Consider the following 16,331-nt stretch of genomic DNA (forward strand, 5'->3'; position numbering starts at 1 on the left):
GGATTTAGTCCTGCTCCTGAGCAGTATTCATTCATTCACCCAACAAATACTCAGCACATCTATTATATGCCGAGCACGATAACAGTTGGTAGGATAATGCCTGTGAACAAAAAAAGACAAAAGAGGCTGGGTGTTCTGGCTCAAGCCTATGGTCCCAGCACTTTGGGAGGCTGAGACAGAAGAATCACTTGAGCCCAGCAGTTCAAGATCAGGTGTGGTGGTGAATGCCCGAGGTGCAGGAGGATCACATGAGGAGGAGCATGTGGAGGCTGAGGGAGGAGGAGCATGTGGAGGCTGAGGGAGGAGGATCATGTGGAGGCTGAGGCAGGAGGATCACATAAGGAGGATCATGTGGAGGCTGAGGCAGGAGGATCACGTGAGGAGGAGCATGTGGAGGCTGAGGGAGGAGGATCACATGAGGAGGAGCATGTGGAGGCTGAGGCAGGAGGATCACATGAGGAGGATCATGTGGAGGCTGAGGCAGGAGGATCACATGAAGAGGATCATGTGGAGGCTGAGGCAGGAGGATCACATGAGCCCAGGAGTTCAAGGCTGCAGTGGGCTGTGATCACAGCACTATACCTTAGCCTGGGTAACAAACAGAGCAAGACCCTGTCTCTGAAAAACAAAACAGACAAAAAGGACAGAAGACTGTGTTCTCCATGGCCTAAATGCCAAGTTGCTTGGCCAGAACCAGCTGCCAACAGGACACACACACACACACACTCACAAACTACAGACAGGGGCTCTCAGAGGGCCCACCTCTTCCATCTCTCAAAGTTTAAGTATCACACTCCCTTAAGGAAACTTCTATTACTTCTCAGCATAGCAGCAATTTCTTCTGTCTCACACATACCAGCTGGTGAAATGCTCACTCCCTGCTTCCCACCTTGAGCTGTGCCTGCTGACCTCCCGTGTTCTACTCCACCGAGAATGTCTGAATCTCTCCCTGACCTGCCCACATTTGAGGGACAGCAGCTGTGCCCTGCAGCTGCCCATCCTGGCGCCTCAGCACATGGCCAGGCACCCAACAGGTGCTCCACGGAGAAGGATTTCTTTTACAACTCCTCTTGAGAATCAAAGCAGATGCAATCAGCCAAGCGGACAGGGCTAAAGACAAATATTCTGCTCTATTTCTTCCCCCTCCTCCTCTGTGTTTGGACTAATGGGCCTTATTCCAGGGGATGTGTGGAGGTGGCTAAGCATCTGTGTTCAGTGTAGGGTACGCCGTGCTCAGTGTCTGATGAAGTATGCATGAGCTGAGAAGTTGGAGACAGCTAGAAGAGGGCGGGAAGGTAGACAACGCTAATGAGAACTTACAGTGAAGCAAACCTTGAAGCCTTAGATGAGGAATTCTGTGGGGGGAAGAGGCGGCCCGAGGGCGTAGCACATGGGGCTCCAGTGCATCCAAGGCCAGTTTCTATGAGGAAATGTTGGGAATCACCACGCACATCATCACCTCGGAGCCCCACCACTCTCACTGCTGACGGCCATGAGACCCTCCACTCTACGGAATCTCAAGGATGTACTGTCCAGCCTTTACAGAAAACTGTGGACCGCCCCCACTCCATAAGAGCTGACCAGGGTCACTCCTTCCCCTTTCCTTGGCAGCTGCTGAGCTCCCTAGAGGAGGGGCTGTCCCTGCATGTGCACAGGTGAGGAGACGCACCTGACACATAGCAAAGACAGCTGAGCTCTTCACTCACAGGCCCACCTCGGAGAAGCATAAGTGATGTTTTCATTTATTTCATGTGAAAATTCCCACAAAGGAGCAAATGCGCATTTTTGGAGTGAACAGATTCCAGCCCCGGTCGCAGACCTGATCGTAGCCACAGGATTGATGTGAACACCAAAGCTACACCCGTGCTAATGTCCAGGAGACTGACCCTGATGGCCAGGGTGGCCAGCACAGCATGGGGCCATACCCTGGCACCTTCCTACTTAAGGGGCCACAGAGCAGCCAGGAAACACTCACCCCATTTGCTGCTTTGTCTGACTTTTGTTGGCAAGAGGGAGAGCCTTGGTGTGAAGAGAAAGGACCAGAAGGACAAAGTAAGGGAGGGAGGGGAGGGGAGAGAAAGAGAAAACAAAGGACAAACCGGCCACGAAATTTAAGGGGCAGGACTCTCACTTGGAGCTGGAGTCCTCATGCTCCCCTCAGGGAGCGTTCTCTACCACCCAAGCCCCAGCCCAGCAGATGGGTGTCAGGTCAATCCTGGCATTGACAATTGTTCTGGAAAAATCTTACCTCACTGCAGTAGAAATAAATTCCTTTTTTTTTTTTTTAAAGACAGAATTTCACTCTGTCACCCTGAGTAGAGTGCCATGATATCCTAGCTCACAGCAATCTAAAATTCTTAGGCTTAAGCAATTCTCTTACCTCAGCATCCTGAGTAGCTGGGACTACAGGCACCCACCACAATGCCCAGCTATTTTTAGAGATGAGGTCTCGCTGTGGCTCAGCCTGGTCTTGAACTTCTGAGCTCAGGCTATCTACCTGCCTCGGCCTCCCGGAGTGCTAGGATTACAGGCATGAGCCACCATGCCTGGCCAAAAATAATTCACTTTAAAATAAAAGTGTATCACCTCCAGGACCAGACTAATATATGGCTATGCCAAGAACACAATCAAAAACAAAGCAGTGTGCCAACACCTGGTCTTTTAGCCCAATACCCTTTGCTTCCATTTATGCTTAATCCTTTCTGCTGAGACAGTTTACACAAAATACAAATGGGTTGTTCACTCCTATGTGCTCCTCTGGACACCACCTGTGAAGAGATCAAGAGACCTCCTGAAACACCCCTCCCTTGTTTCCCTTGATTAAATACCCCTAGACCGAGACCTCCTAGACACGGCTTCTCCTGCTTCCCCTGCAGACCCCTCCCCTGCTTCCTTCCCCTGTGTCCTCAGATCCCCAACAGACTCCCTCCAACGCCCCCTCCCCAACGGCATCCCATTCCCCTCCCCCGAGTCGGCAGTTTGCCTGCTCTTCTCTCCCGTTTTGTCAGTTTACCCCCCTGTTTTGGCAGTTTACTCTGTGAAATATAAGCAGCCTGTAACAGCTTTTCGAGGTTCCTTTCCGAACAGAGGTGGCCTCTCCGCGCGGCTGAGGGACCCTGGCGCACCAGAATAAACACCTCTTGCATTTTGCATCGACTGAGTGTGGTGACTGATTCTTGGGGTGTAGCTCTATACCTACTGGACCCCGTGAGCCAGGGTCCAACACCTGAACGCCAGGAGGGTGTCACTGTGGGGGGGTGGGGGGGCTGCCACTGCCCCTCTCTCTAGGCACACATAGTGGCCTCCTCATCCCCCGGCATTAAAAATCAAGTAAACACACATTTGAAGAAAACAGCAATTAAAGGAAAGAGAAGGCCTGGCGCAGTAGCTCACCCCTATAATCCTAGCCCTCTGGGAGGCCAGGTGGGTGTATTGTTTGAACTCAGGAGTTCAAGACCAGCCTGAGCAAGAGCAAGCGCCCACCTCTACTAAAAATAGAAAACCTAGTTGGGTATGTGGCAGGCACCTATAGTCCCAGCTACCCGGGAGGCAGAGGCAGGAGGATAGCTTGAGCCCAGGAGTTTGAGCTTGCTGTGAGCTATGACATCATAGTACTCTACAGAGGGTGACATCGAGTGAGACTCTGTGTCAAAAAGATAAAAAAAAAAGAAGAGAGTGGCTGCCAGCCTCTTCCGGGGACTCAGACACTGATGCACAGAGACAAGTTTCATAGTGAAAGCTGTTGAGGGCAGAAGATAAATGAATTTTAAGTGGAATATCATTTCAGTCTTTCAAAGAGTTTGCATGTAAGTACAGATGTTTCTTGACTTTATGAAGTTATTTCCCGATTAATTCTGTCATAAATCAAACATGTTAGAAATCAAAAATGCATTTGATACACTGATGAACCTACTGTAACGTCAACAAGTAGTAATTCAAATCATCAGAGCACAAAGAGATACATGGGGAAATCAGAAGGGTGACCCTCCACCCCGCCCCGCCTCACCCCTCCACCCCACCCCGCCTTCGCCCAGTCTGTGCTTCTGACATGAACCTGTCCTCACACAAGAGCTGTGTGCTCCTGGGCTACTCATTCCAGCTCCCCGGACCTCACTCTAAACTGTGGCCTGAACACCAAAAACCAGTAACAGCAACTGCGTCCTTCACTCATCTAACTGCTGTGCTCAGCACCTCCTGAGAGCTCTCACAGGTCACCCTCCGTGGGGCTTCAAATGAAGGAGAAATAAATCTCATACTTCTTAGTGATCCTGAGAAAGCAGCAGCTACCTTAAGAGGAAAAACTCCTCCTCTAAAGATAAGGACAAACTTTACACTGAGCTGAAATAACCTTGGAAAAAATACCATGTAAGAGATAACAGCATCCTGGTTTCCTGAGAAATATAATCATTAACTCCTTGTACCCTTTGTTCTAACTCATTGCAGCTGATACTGAGCTGAAGAAAAAAGTGTAGAAGGGTTGGGAAAAAGCTGTTTCCCTGGAACTCAGCAGCATTTCACGCCATGAGGCACCTGAGTTCTCTGCAATGAAAGGTCTCTTCCTCTGTATTGTTGGTGTATGTGTCTAATTTGCGGTTTTCCTGCAACACAATCAGATTGCCAAGGACCCCAGCAGAGGAGCTGAGCCAGGATGTGTATCCATGGCTGACACCACTGGAGCCTGTCTTAACCTCTTCATGTGCCTCTGTGTCTCACTAGGTTATTGAGAGAATTGATGAGATGAGGCTTGTAGGATGTGACACAGTGCCTGGCACAGAGGAGTCAGCAAGTGTTATTAAAGTAAATAATCAGGTCTTCTTATGAATACACTGACCTGTGAGACTTACATTTTTAAAAAAGGAGATGGTAGAGAGGCAAGCTGGAGCACATTCCAGAAACACGAGTCTTTAATTCCCTGGGGAGGAGAGTATACATAATTTAAGAGGACCCAGGAAGGCGCTGTAGCATTTTAAACAATGAAATGGCAAGTGGGGGGGATGCACTGTGCTTCTAGCAATGAGCTAAGCCGTGCAGGGAGCTCCTGGTGCCTCCCACTGAGCACAGCCTGGGCGGACACCAGTTGGGCAGAAGCAGTGGGGCCCAAGGAAGGACAGCAGTGACAGGAGGGTTCTGGGAGGGGAGGTCTCGGTGACAGGTCAGACATTAAGGATGTTTACCACAGGTATAGAGAATAGGGTACTATTCATAAGAAGAGAAAAATCAGACAGAAGAGCTGACTAGGAATGTATAAACAGGGCTAAGAAAGCTGAAATTCCAGGGCGGCACCTGTGGCTCAAAGGAGTAGGGCACTGGCCCCATATGCCAGAGGTGGTGGGTTCAAGCCCAGCCCTGGCCAAAAACTGCAAAAAACCCAAAAAGATAGAGATGAAATTCCATCCCAACCATCTGCAATGAGGGCTGGGGTTAGTGGCTTTGCTCTTGCCAGGGAGGCATGAGCAGGGCCGACGGGACTTGAACATATGCTGCCATGTGGCCTGCCCAACTCCACAGGGGCTACCTACTGAAGATTAAAGAGGATCCAGGGCCTCATGAGGAGATAATATCCAAAAGTTTCAGGCTAGAATAGAACTACTCATCATACCAAGAACCAGAAAACCGCAAGATAGACAAGAAAAGATGATCAGCAGATGCCAGCATCAAGATGACACAGATGCTGGGTTGTCTGTCGAGGATTTTAAAGCAGCCGTCATAAAGATGCTTCAACAAGCAATTATAAATTCTTTTGAAAGAAATTTTTTAAAAACAGAGAAAAAGCTTAGAATATAAATCAAAATTTTAGTAAAGCGAAATAAAGAAAACTAAAAGTTCACTAGATTGGGCTCAATAGTAGATTGATGGTACCATTAGCTAAACTCTGCCTAACTGGGAAAAGGTTGTTAGAAGTCTGCCTAATCTAAACAATAGGAAAATAGATTCTAAAATGAATAAATAAATGAACGTAGTCCCAGGGAACTATGTGACAATTGCAAAATGATCGATCTTCACATTGTCAGTCTCAAGAGAAAACAGACAAAGTGGATTTTTAAAAGTATTGGACAACATAATACCTGAAAACTTCTGCAGATTCAAGAGGCCAAGTGAACTCCAAATACAATAAACTCAAAGAAATCCATAACCAGAAATGAATCATAAAGAATAAAGTGAGAAATCTTCAAAGCAGAGAGAAATGGCATATTGTGTATAGGTAAAAACTAATGCAAATTATAACAGACTTCTCATCTGAAACTATGAATTCTAGAAGGAAATCATACATGTTTGAAGTGCTAAATGAAAAAGCCATCAGCTGAGAATTCTACAGCTAGTGGAAATACCCCAGAAATAGAAGATAAATAAAAATAATCTCAGACAAAACAAAACAAAAAAAAAAATAGGCATGTTGTGGTCAGCAAATATTCCTTTAAAATGGCTAAAGGAAGTTCTCTAAACTAAAAGGAAATGAAAATCAAAGACAGTTTTGAACTTCAGAAAAGAAAGAAGAAATACGAATGGATGAGAATAAAGATAAAAATATAATTGGCAATCCATTTTCTCATGAGTCTTTTAAAGTTTGAAAGTTGAATCATAACACCATGCTACGTGGTACTCAATGTATATACAGAAAATACCTAAGACAATTATATTTAACAACTAAGGAGGTGTCTAGGTAACTACATAGAAGTGGAGTTTCTGCACTTTACTCAATGTGGTAAAACATCAAAACTGTGATAAGTTATTTATGAATATTGCAATTTTACAGTAACCATGACAAAAACCATACAAAACACTATATTCGGAAATAGTATGCATAAATCAAGATGAAATCCTAAAAAATGTTCAAGTAATCCACATTCAGGTAAGTACAGAGAAACAGAGAAATGAGAGACCAAAGAAACAGAAAATATGACAAGGGCAGACATAAATATATTAATATCAACATAAATATAAAGGGTTTAGACACATTTTAAAGACCAGATTAAAAGTACAATATGATCCATCTATATATTATCTATAAGAAATTCATTTCAAATTCAACAACATAGGTAGGTTAAAAGTACAGCATGGAAAAAGATACAAAATTAATTTTCAGAAAAAGCAGGAATGTCCACATTAATTCCTCATAAAGTAGACTTTATAGAAAAAAAATTCATAACATCAGAGTAAGTTAAATAATAAGAGGGCTCCAAGCTGACCCTGACGAGGGCCGGGTGATCTCTGCAGTGGTGCAGAGATCTCCACCCAGGACGGCTCCCCCTCCATGGGCCTCTCTTCTCTTGCCTGTGAGTCCCCTTGCCTCGTGGGCCTCTCAGATCTGATGGTGGGGTGAGGTGAGAGCAGGCCCGGACAGGGTGGTGACCGCTGAGGAGCTGCAGGCACTATGAAGATGAATGAGGTATTGACAACAACTGACGCTCAGAATCTGCTACTCCAGCTGAACACCCTGTTGGACCAGGAGTCTAGATGTCAGCCAACGGTCTGCCGCTTGAGACTAATTGAATCTGCACAAGATAATGGCTTCAGAATGACAGTCAGACTCGGGGACTTTGAAGTGAAAGATCTTCTTAGTCTAACTCAATTCTTTGGCTTGGACACGGAGTCATTCTCTCTAGCTGTGAATTTACTGGACAGATTCCTATCTAAAATGAAGGTACAGCCTTTTTCGAAAAAAAAAAAATAATAATGATAAAAAGATTATCCTACCAGGAAGACATAACAATCTCAAATATGTATGCCCTAAACAAAGCATCCAAATATGTGAAGTAAAAGGTAATAGCCTTGGAAGAGAAATCCAAGAATTTACAGTTATCACTAGGAACTTCAAAACACAAGCAAGCGGTGGAACTGTAAGACAGAAAATCATCAGAGACAGAAGAACTGACCAACATGTTCCACCAACAGAATCTAAGTGACACAGATAGAAAACTCCATCTAGCAGCAGAACAAATATTTTTCTTAATGTCTTTGAAATATTTACCAGCATTTTCCATATCCTAGGATGTAAAATAACATCAAGAAATTTAAAGTAATTAAAAACACATTTAGTTTGTTCTCTGACCGTAAGAAAAATCAAAAGAGAAATTCAAAAAGAGACAAGGAAAAAATCCCTAAACACATAGAAATGAAAGAATATACTTCTAAATACTCTATGGATAAAGGGAATAGACAGAGGGGAATTTAAAAGGCACACGGAACTGAACGAACATGAAAATATAATGTATCAAAATAAGTGAGGTGCAGATAAAGCCACGCTGGGAGGAAGATTTATAGCACTGAATGCGTAAATTACAGAAGAAGGCCTCAAATCAGTAATCTAAATTTCTATGTCAAGAAATGTGGACAACAGAGCAAAGTAAACCCAAACCAAGTAAAAGGAAGGCATTAATAAATGTAAGAGCAGAAATCAATAAAACTGACAATGGAAAAACAATAGGAACAAATAAAAGAAACAAAAAAACGGGTTCTTCAAATCCATGCAAATAATAAACCTCAAGACACAAATCACAAAATCCACGGCATGCCTGAATTCAACCTACATTAGACAGACGACCCACCTGAATTCACCCTACATTAGACAGACGACCCGTATACTCCTATATGCATTACATAAACTGGATCCATAATTTAGAAGTCCCTCAAAATACATCTGTGGTTTCACTGGTGAATTTTATCAACCATTGTAAGATTAGTTAACACAAAATTTATATATTTTCTCCATTACTGTGTCTGGTGTTACCTTAAAAAATAAATGCTCTCTCCTTCACCAGTGTATAAGCTTCATGTGAGCAATGACCATATCCATATTTCCAGTCACTTGTTGCAGAAAATCAGATGTCACCCCCAAATCATGCCACTTGAGCTAATGGCAACTGAGCAAAATCAGATACAAAAAAGCTCTCCTCTCTTTCCCTATTTGCCTAAAAGCAGGACATAAATTTACAAATGTGTCCCTCGTCCCTCTCTACCCAGGAGATATAAGGTTAACCATGGAAGACAACATGGCCCCTTCTCACCTTTCCCATCAGGAGTCAACACAGACATTACTCACCTCCACCTACCACTAGTTCCCACTCATTTTCCTTCCTACAATTCGCCTGCCCTATAAAGTCAAGTGCATTTTTTTCTCTTGTCTCTTCTCTAAAACTGTACTGTTCTTTGTGAAAATATCGTAGAAGCTGGATCTTGTATGACTAAGCCACCTCTTTGAGGAGGACTAATTCCCTGAGGATCTTCTGTGCATATATGAAATATACTCATGAATATGCTTCTTTTTGTTACAGTGCTTCCCAGACAAGAGTCAGGAACTCAGAAGGGTAAAGTGCCTGGCATAGAATATGGGAATGACAGACCGTACTTAGGAAATCCCTCTGAGAATGTTGTAAAGTCACATGCACAAACACAAGCATACCAAACGCATATATCAAAACTGTCTGATGGTACACCTGAAAATGACGGTGTGGGGAGTCACACACGGGGACACTCTCTCTTGCATAACCCACATATCTCCCCTTTCTACTTATTTTTCGATTGGGAGCCTATGTTCTGCGTTACTTTTGAAATGAAAATGTTTGTTTTAATACATACAGAAGAACAGAATAAATGCTTCAGAGAGCAAAGAAAATGCATTGCAACAGTTTGACAGGGTCCAGAGCCATTTCCATCAAGTCCTTCAAAAAAAAATCTCACTTTTGCTAATTAGATGTGCAAATGTGGTGGATGAAACCCTGGAGTCTGGACCTGAGGGCCCAGCGGCCAGTCAGCTCTCCGACTCCCAGGCGCTCACTCTGGGGACGTGATGCGCACAGCTCACTTCCCTCAGGTCTCATGTCAGCATCCTGTGGCTGAGAGCTACATGTAAGCCGCAGAACCAACCCTAGCGTTTTGTTTTACTTCCTCTTCTCCACTCTTTCTATGGCCCCAGGAGAATAAGATAACTTTTCAATATCTTATTAGGAGACTGAAACACAGTGACATGATCAGATTGGTATTAGAAAGGGCAGCATGTTTGCCGCTGTCCTCATTCTCCTCTGCTTGGCAGCAAGGGGGGAAAATGGGGGAGAAACAGTCATCTGTAAAACGTTACAAATTAAAATCAAGGATGTGAAGAGAATGACCACCTAAGGCTCTTTTCTCTAACATAAACTGATCATTTTTCATTGAAAGCTAAAACTGAGGCTCGGCACTTGTGGCTCAAGTGGCTAAGGCTCCAGCCACATACACCTGAGCTGGCGGGTTCTAATCCAGCCCAGCCCGCCAAACAACAATGACGGCTGCAACCAAAACACAGCTGGGCGTTGTGGTGGGCGCCTGTGGTCCCAGCTACTTGGGAGGCTGAGGCAGGAGACTCGCTTGAGCCCAGGAGTTGGGGGTTGCTGTGAGCTGTGATGCCACAGCACTTCACCCAGGGGAATAGCTTGAGGCTCTGCCTCAAAAAAAAAAAAAAGAAAACTAAAACTAAATCAATCATAAACATGAAAGTTTTATTTTCTTGCTGTTGTTTTTGCTCTATCAAACCTGGCCTCCACCTAAGATGACGACTTCAGCTAACAAAGAATGGTTTTGTGGTTTTCCAGTAAATGTTAGTTGTCCATTAGCCCCCTGAGCCAGCAGGCCGACCACATGGACATCCTGCTCCTTAGGCCATGTGTCTCCAGGCTGCTGGCCCCAGTGGATCCCCTTTCTATTCACACAGTCAGCACAGCACTGGGGTCAGCAGGAAGCTCTTCCCTGAGCAGCCGTATGGGGGTGTGCTGGGAGAATGGGGACTGAAGATCCCATTCTTGGCAAAGAAAAGCACCCGCAGAAAAAAAGGAAAACTAAAAACTAAGCTGAGTGAGTCAGAACAAAGAAAAGTCAGCTAGTTCACATTTAAGTTAGTCATTGCCAGCAAGTTTCTTGCCTTTTCTGAAATTCTAGCCTGTTGGGGATACAGCTTACAAATGCCCTGCTGGGTCTGTGAGCACTCTGAGGAGAGTAATGGTCATAGAAGAGGCTATGGCAAGTCCTAGAAAAGATACATCTTCTACGGCGTTTCCTGCCCATTAAACACGCAAAGCAGACACCCATTGTGGAGATTTGTATTTGCCTGGGGCAGAGACCAAGGGAGTCTCTGAGATATGGGCAGAAGAACCTATATCCCTTATCGCAGAGGAAAATCCTCTGTGGCAGGGTTGGGAGGAAAATGCCCCTCCCACCCATCCCTCAGAGGAGATTAACACTCCTGGCGTTTTACTCCACAGAGAACTAGTGGAGCTTAACACCCCCCTAGAAATCTGTGTGTGTGACCTCAAGCAGGAGGCTCTCCCAATTCAAGGTTCAGATTTCAGGTTACTGAAGGCCAACCTTAAGGTTACTGATAACAACGACAGGAGCTGATTTGATCAATCCAATAAACTGCTGATGCCTTTGTTCCCTCCCTCATCTTACCCTCTGGGCAAATAGACTCCAATAAAAGCAGAGTGGAGCAAACACTGGTGCCATTGCCAGAATCCCACCATAGGCAATGGACCCCTGAGCTCCCACTTTTTTTTAAGATTGTAAATGTATTTTATTTTGTAAGCAACAATCAAAATATATTCGTGCTACTGATTTTTTTCAAATATGAAATGGGATCTTAACAAAATTTGTCCACTTTGATGTATTCTTGCACAACTTTGGAATATGCAAAGACCTTGACCAAAGAAACAGAAATAATTACACAACTGAGACTGAAGGTGTTACAGTGCTGCAAATGATGCCAGATGTCGTACATTTAACCAAATACACCTTCAGAGGTCCCTTGGTTTTGAGCATTAGGAACAGAGGAATAGACACTGAAAGTATCACTAATAGCTTTTGGGTTGCTTTATTTAAACACAACAGTATCCAACATGGCTGCTAAACACTGGACAATATTTGAAGTCATAAGTACATCCAAATGTTCCTCCAAATGACGTTTGGGGTCCTACTTGCCAACATTCTTTATTGCCAGCTGTTCAGGTGTCATCTTATCTTCTTCTTCTACAGCCTTACTATAATTCTTGGCTAATTCCAACATCTCTTTTACCACTGATTCGTTGTGTTTACAATGTTCACTATAGTCCTGACCTGTCGAACCTTCCATCCAACTCTCATTGTGCAAATTCAGCAACATCTTCTGTTCCAGTTCATTTTTCCGATAGTTAATAGTAATGGAGTAATAATGTCCATTTAGTCCATGAATTTGGCTGTTTAAGTGACCCAGATTTGAAGTTGTCTGGGTTCATGTCCTAAGACCATCATATTAGCATTGATCAATCTGAAGGCATCAATAACAACTTTTCCTTTTACACTCTGAATAGGATCCACAACCACTGCCACAGCTCTCTCTGACAAGGCTTCAAAGCTCTGCTGAGTGCTGATATCCACACCATAAAGCCAACAACCAAAGCCAGGGTGACTGTGATACCAACCAACAACCATCTCAGGCCTCCCTGTCTGCTACAAATTATCTAACTTCTTGGCTTGGAACACTGGATCAACTGCCTCTACACTGACACCTGTTCCTGACTGTGGCATGGCAAACCCATCAATCACTTTGACCGTGTAATCACCAACAAATTCTCCAAGCATCAGACCCATAACTTCCATTGGAACTCCAGCACAGCCATGTTTTAACATTTTTAACAGTGCCAGTGAAGAGATAGAGACTTGTTCTGCTGTGTCCACGGCAGGAGCATCCATAGGTGGCCCTTGGCCCAAACCAGGTATGCCTCCTCCAAATCTAAGAAGTCTGTCCGTATTTCTGATCAGAGTTCATACCTTAACTCTTAAGGTATTAACCTTCAATCTGTTGAGTTTGACAAATTTCTTAAGACAAAGCGCTCTGCCAGATATAATTTTCCCAAGTATTTTTTTCTCTCTTTCCTGAAGGCAGGCAGAGGCAGCATATTCTGAGCTCCCACTTCTAATTCTACTCTATGTCTCGTTTTTCTTTACCATCACTTCTAACTCTATATTTTTTTAGTAGATGGCCACCAGTTTCCATAGGTCTCAGTGTTTGCTGCTCTCAGAGTGGGACCCCAACAAGGTGCTCCTCCGTGCACCAGCCTCTCAGCAGACCACCCCTCTGGGCATCTCCCTCAGCCCTTAGGACCATGTTGGGAATCGTCACCTCCACTGTGCAGACCCGGAGCCTCCATGCCTGAAGCCACTAGCTTTCCCCTGGCTGGTTCAGATTAAAAGCTTGGTCTGACACCTTGGTACCTGCTTTTAAAACATCATTCAGAAAAAACAAACAAACAAACAAAAATATAGCCCAGGGAAACCTGGATTTGACTGCCAGAATCTTTGGTATTTAAGAGTAACTGCCCAGGTCCATGGCATTTTACAGTCTCCAACTCTGACACACACTGTACACCTCTGAACAGGAACCTACCAAGGCTGGCGAGTGGAAGGGAGTTACTTCAGGCCCAGCCACCCCCACTTCCCAGGTCCCTGCCTGCACACCAGCAAAGAGCTCGAGGCCTACAAATCGCTGAGAGGGACCATGGATGGCACACTCACTAGGGACTGTCCCCAGAGGCCAGGTGTGACAGTGCCTTGGAATCTGCATCCCCGGCTCCTCCGTCCCACTCCACCTCCCGACACCCCATCCCAGCACTCTCTAGTCACCGCCAACTCTCACCGGTGCTGGTTTCTCCCCAGTTACGCCGACCACACATCAGAGCAGAAATGCTCTGCTGTGCTGGCTCTCAGCAGCCTGGGAATTCACTCTGGTTTCGTGTGAGCAGGAAATGATCCTAAAATGCCCAGAACTCATCACCGCTGAGGGCTGGGATGGCTGTCTCGTGCACTGCTGGTTACCAGTGGGCACTCAGAGGCATGCTGATGCACAGCAGTCACTCAAAATCCATGTATTCAGTGAATGGATAACCATTTGCCATCACTATATTATATAACACAAAAAGCACAACTGTCTCCAGAAAAATATGGATGGGATGTGCACATACACTCAGATGGCTCTGTCTACAGCACAGAACAAAGAGAATTCACAGTTTGTTCAGACAAAGCTGTGGATCAGTCGCCCTCACATCTGCCTGATCCTGGCGGAGTGACCGCTTTGCCCGGCCACATATCTGTAGCGCAGCCTCCCTCATCTGTGTATCCCCCGTCATCTGCATTGGGAAACGACTCTTACACACAAGCACCTGCAGAAGAGGGGTCTGGAGATCACCTCTAGCAAACAAGAGGTCTGCAGGGGGAAGGGAGCTCCCACTGCTTCTCTCTCCAGGGCATATAATGTCTACCAGGAAGGGCTTTGAGGATCTGACATGGGACAGCGGGTGTGTGTGTGTGTTGATTGTAGATTGTCTACAGACAACACCCCCAGCTCCTGTGCTGGGCAGGCATCTCCCTGGCCCTCCTCATGCAGAAAGGCTGCTCTCAGCAAACCACCCCTCCCACGGGGAGCCTGCTTGCCTATCTCTAGCCCTGACTTCTGACGGCAAGATATTTATTTATTTTGGCCTTCAACCTTGCAGGACTTAACTGTCCTGTGCCACATCATGAACTCAGAAACTGGGGCTCTTCCACGAAGTTCATCCAACCTCCCTACTGCAAGTATCACTCAAGGCGAGAGAGGACTTTTCAACCCTGAAATACTGAATCAAAACAACTATCAGGCGACAGACTGATTACCCCAAATCTGGTGTCCAAGGAGAATGGTAAGAGCACCAGCCAGTGGGTCTAGGACCTGGGAGGACCAACTAGAAAGCAAATTGCTAGAACAAATTGCAACAAACAAACTGCTGCCCTGGTTATACACACACATCGGTGTAGGTTCACCTTAGAAACAGGATCCAAGTCGGAGTAAAGAGATTAGGGATGACATGTTTGGGGAGAGGGTATGGAAGGAACAAGGGTTTGCTGAGGGACGTGGGGTCGCTGGTGAGTTGTAAGGAGTCAGATGCAAACTATGGTACAAGGAAAGGCCAGTACATCACTCAGGACACAAACCAACCACCTAAACACCCTGACAGGAACCATGTGGAAGAACTCCACGGCTGCTCTTCTCGTTCTATATCATTTTTTCCCTTTCATTCAAGCCATTGTCTGATTTTTTCTACTTGCTATTGAGTGTATAAACCCACTCCCTCTTTATATCAAATGTTTTGCAAACTTTTGACAGTGTGAAGTTTGTTTGAAAAGAGTGTATGTTCACAGAAGACAGGCTCCATCTATCGCCACCGTCCCCAGGGCCTAGCCAACATTTTAGCTCTGTTATAGGGAAAGCAAGTACAGTGAGCCCACTGTCCCCTGGGGAAGCCGAGTGCTTACAGATCGCACAGGCAGGCAGAGTCCCTGCAAAGGCAGTTGAGCCCTAACATACCCCAGGACCACTGTAGAGACTCTTCCCCGCACATCCAGCTACACCCAGGAAGGGAGGAACTTACTGTGAATCCAGAGAACCATCTGGTAACAGGTGACTTTATGCACACACAGCTGAAAAGGGAATCCCCCCGCCAAGCCTCACTCCTATCTACACCCCACTTTCCAAATAACAAAGACCCAAGGTTTTCTCTGGCTTCCATCTTTACTGTACCACTTGAAACTGTCTGAGAAAAATATGAAAAAATATAGAACAGATAGCAACAAACAGAGAGTCAAACAACATTTCTGCAGAGACGAGACAAATGGACCCCTCACAGGGCCGCAGAGCTCCAGGGTACTACATTTCTTTGTATTCTGGAAACAAATGAATTCTGAACGTTCCCCAACTGGAAACTGCTCACTTGGGTAGATCTTGCTTAAAAGATTTAAGCTCCACCAGAAGGAACGTGAAAAATTTCCTCAGAGTCAGACTAAGCATAAAGCCATCAGGATTTCATCACTAATGAGTGGCAGTCTTTACGCAAACAAGTTAATAGAGGGAAAATAGTCACAAAACTGGAGGCACAGTGATCCTCAGACATGGAAAAAGCACAGCACACACTGTGAACTCCTGACACACAAAAGGTAGGCACAGTGGGCATTTGTGGGAAACTGCGGCAACTTGCTCAGCAATCTGGCATGTCTAGGTGGCTACGCTGGACACAGGGCCACTTCACTGATAATGTCATTGTCATTTGAAAAATAAGCAATGTTCTTGATTCTGGCACTGGTTGTGATTTCTGAAGCAGATTTTCCTAACTTCTGATTCCTAAGCTCACATGGGTTTTGTTTGTTTCCCAAGAGTATTAAACGAGGGGAGGGGGGAGGGAGAAGGGAGGGGGGAATGGGTGGAGGGAGGGTGTTTGGAGGGATCACTTCTGAGGTTTACCTTATAGGGGTACAAGTGAATCTTTCTAAGAGTAGAATGTGAATGTTTTAAAGCAATAACT

The 16,331-nt window shown here is 45.2% G+C and overlaps 1 protein-coding gene and 1 pseudogene across 1 annotated transcript in view; both read right to left on the minus strand.

Moving 5' to 3' along the window:
• The window catches only part of GABRG3 (gamma-aminobutyric acid type A receptor gamma3 subunit), a 585,376-nt gene that overhangs the window by 420,924 nt on the left and 148,121 nt on the right, over nucleotides 1–16,331 (minus strand). The gene's annotated exons all lie outside the window — the stretch shown is intronic.
• The window catches only part of LOC100945842, a 5,971-nt pseudogene continuing 1,476 nt past the window's right edge, over nucleotides 11,837–16,331 (minus strand).

Source organism: Otolemur garnettii, unplaced genomic scaffold (assembly GCF_000181295.1).
Source record: "Otolemur garnettii isolate 467f Iridium unplaced genomic scaffold, OtoGar3 scaffold00170, whole genome shotgun sequence".
Taxonomy (NCBI): domain Eukaryota; kingdom Metazoa; phylum Chordata; class Mammalia; order Primates; family Galagidae; genus Otolemur; species Otolemur garnettii.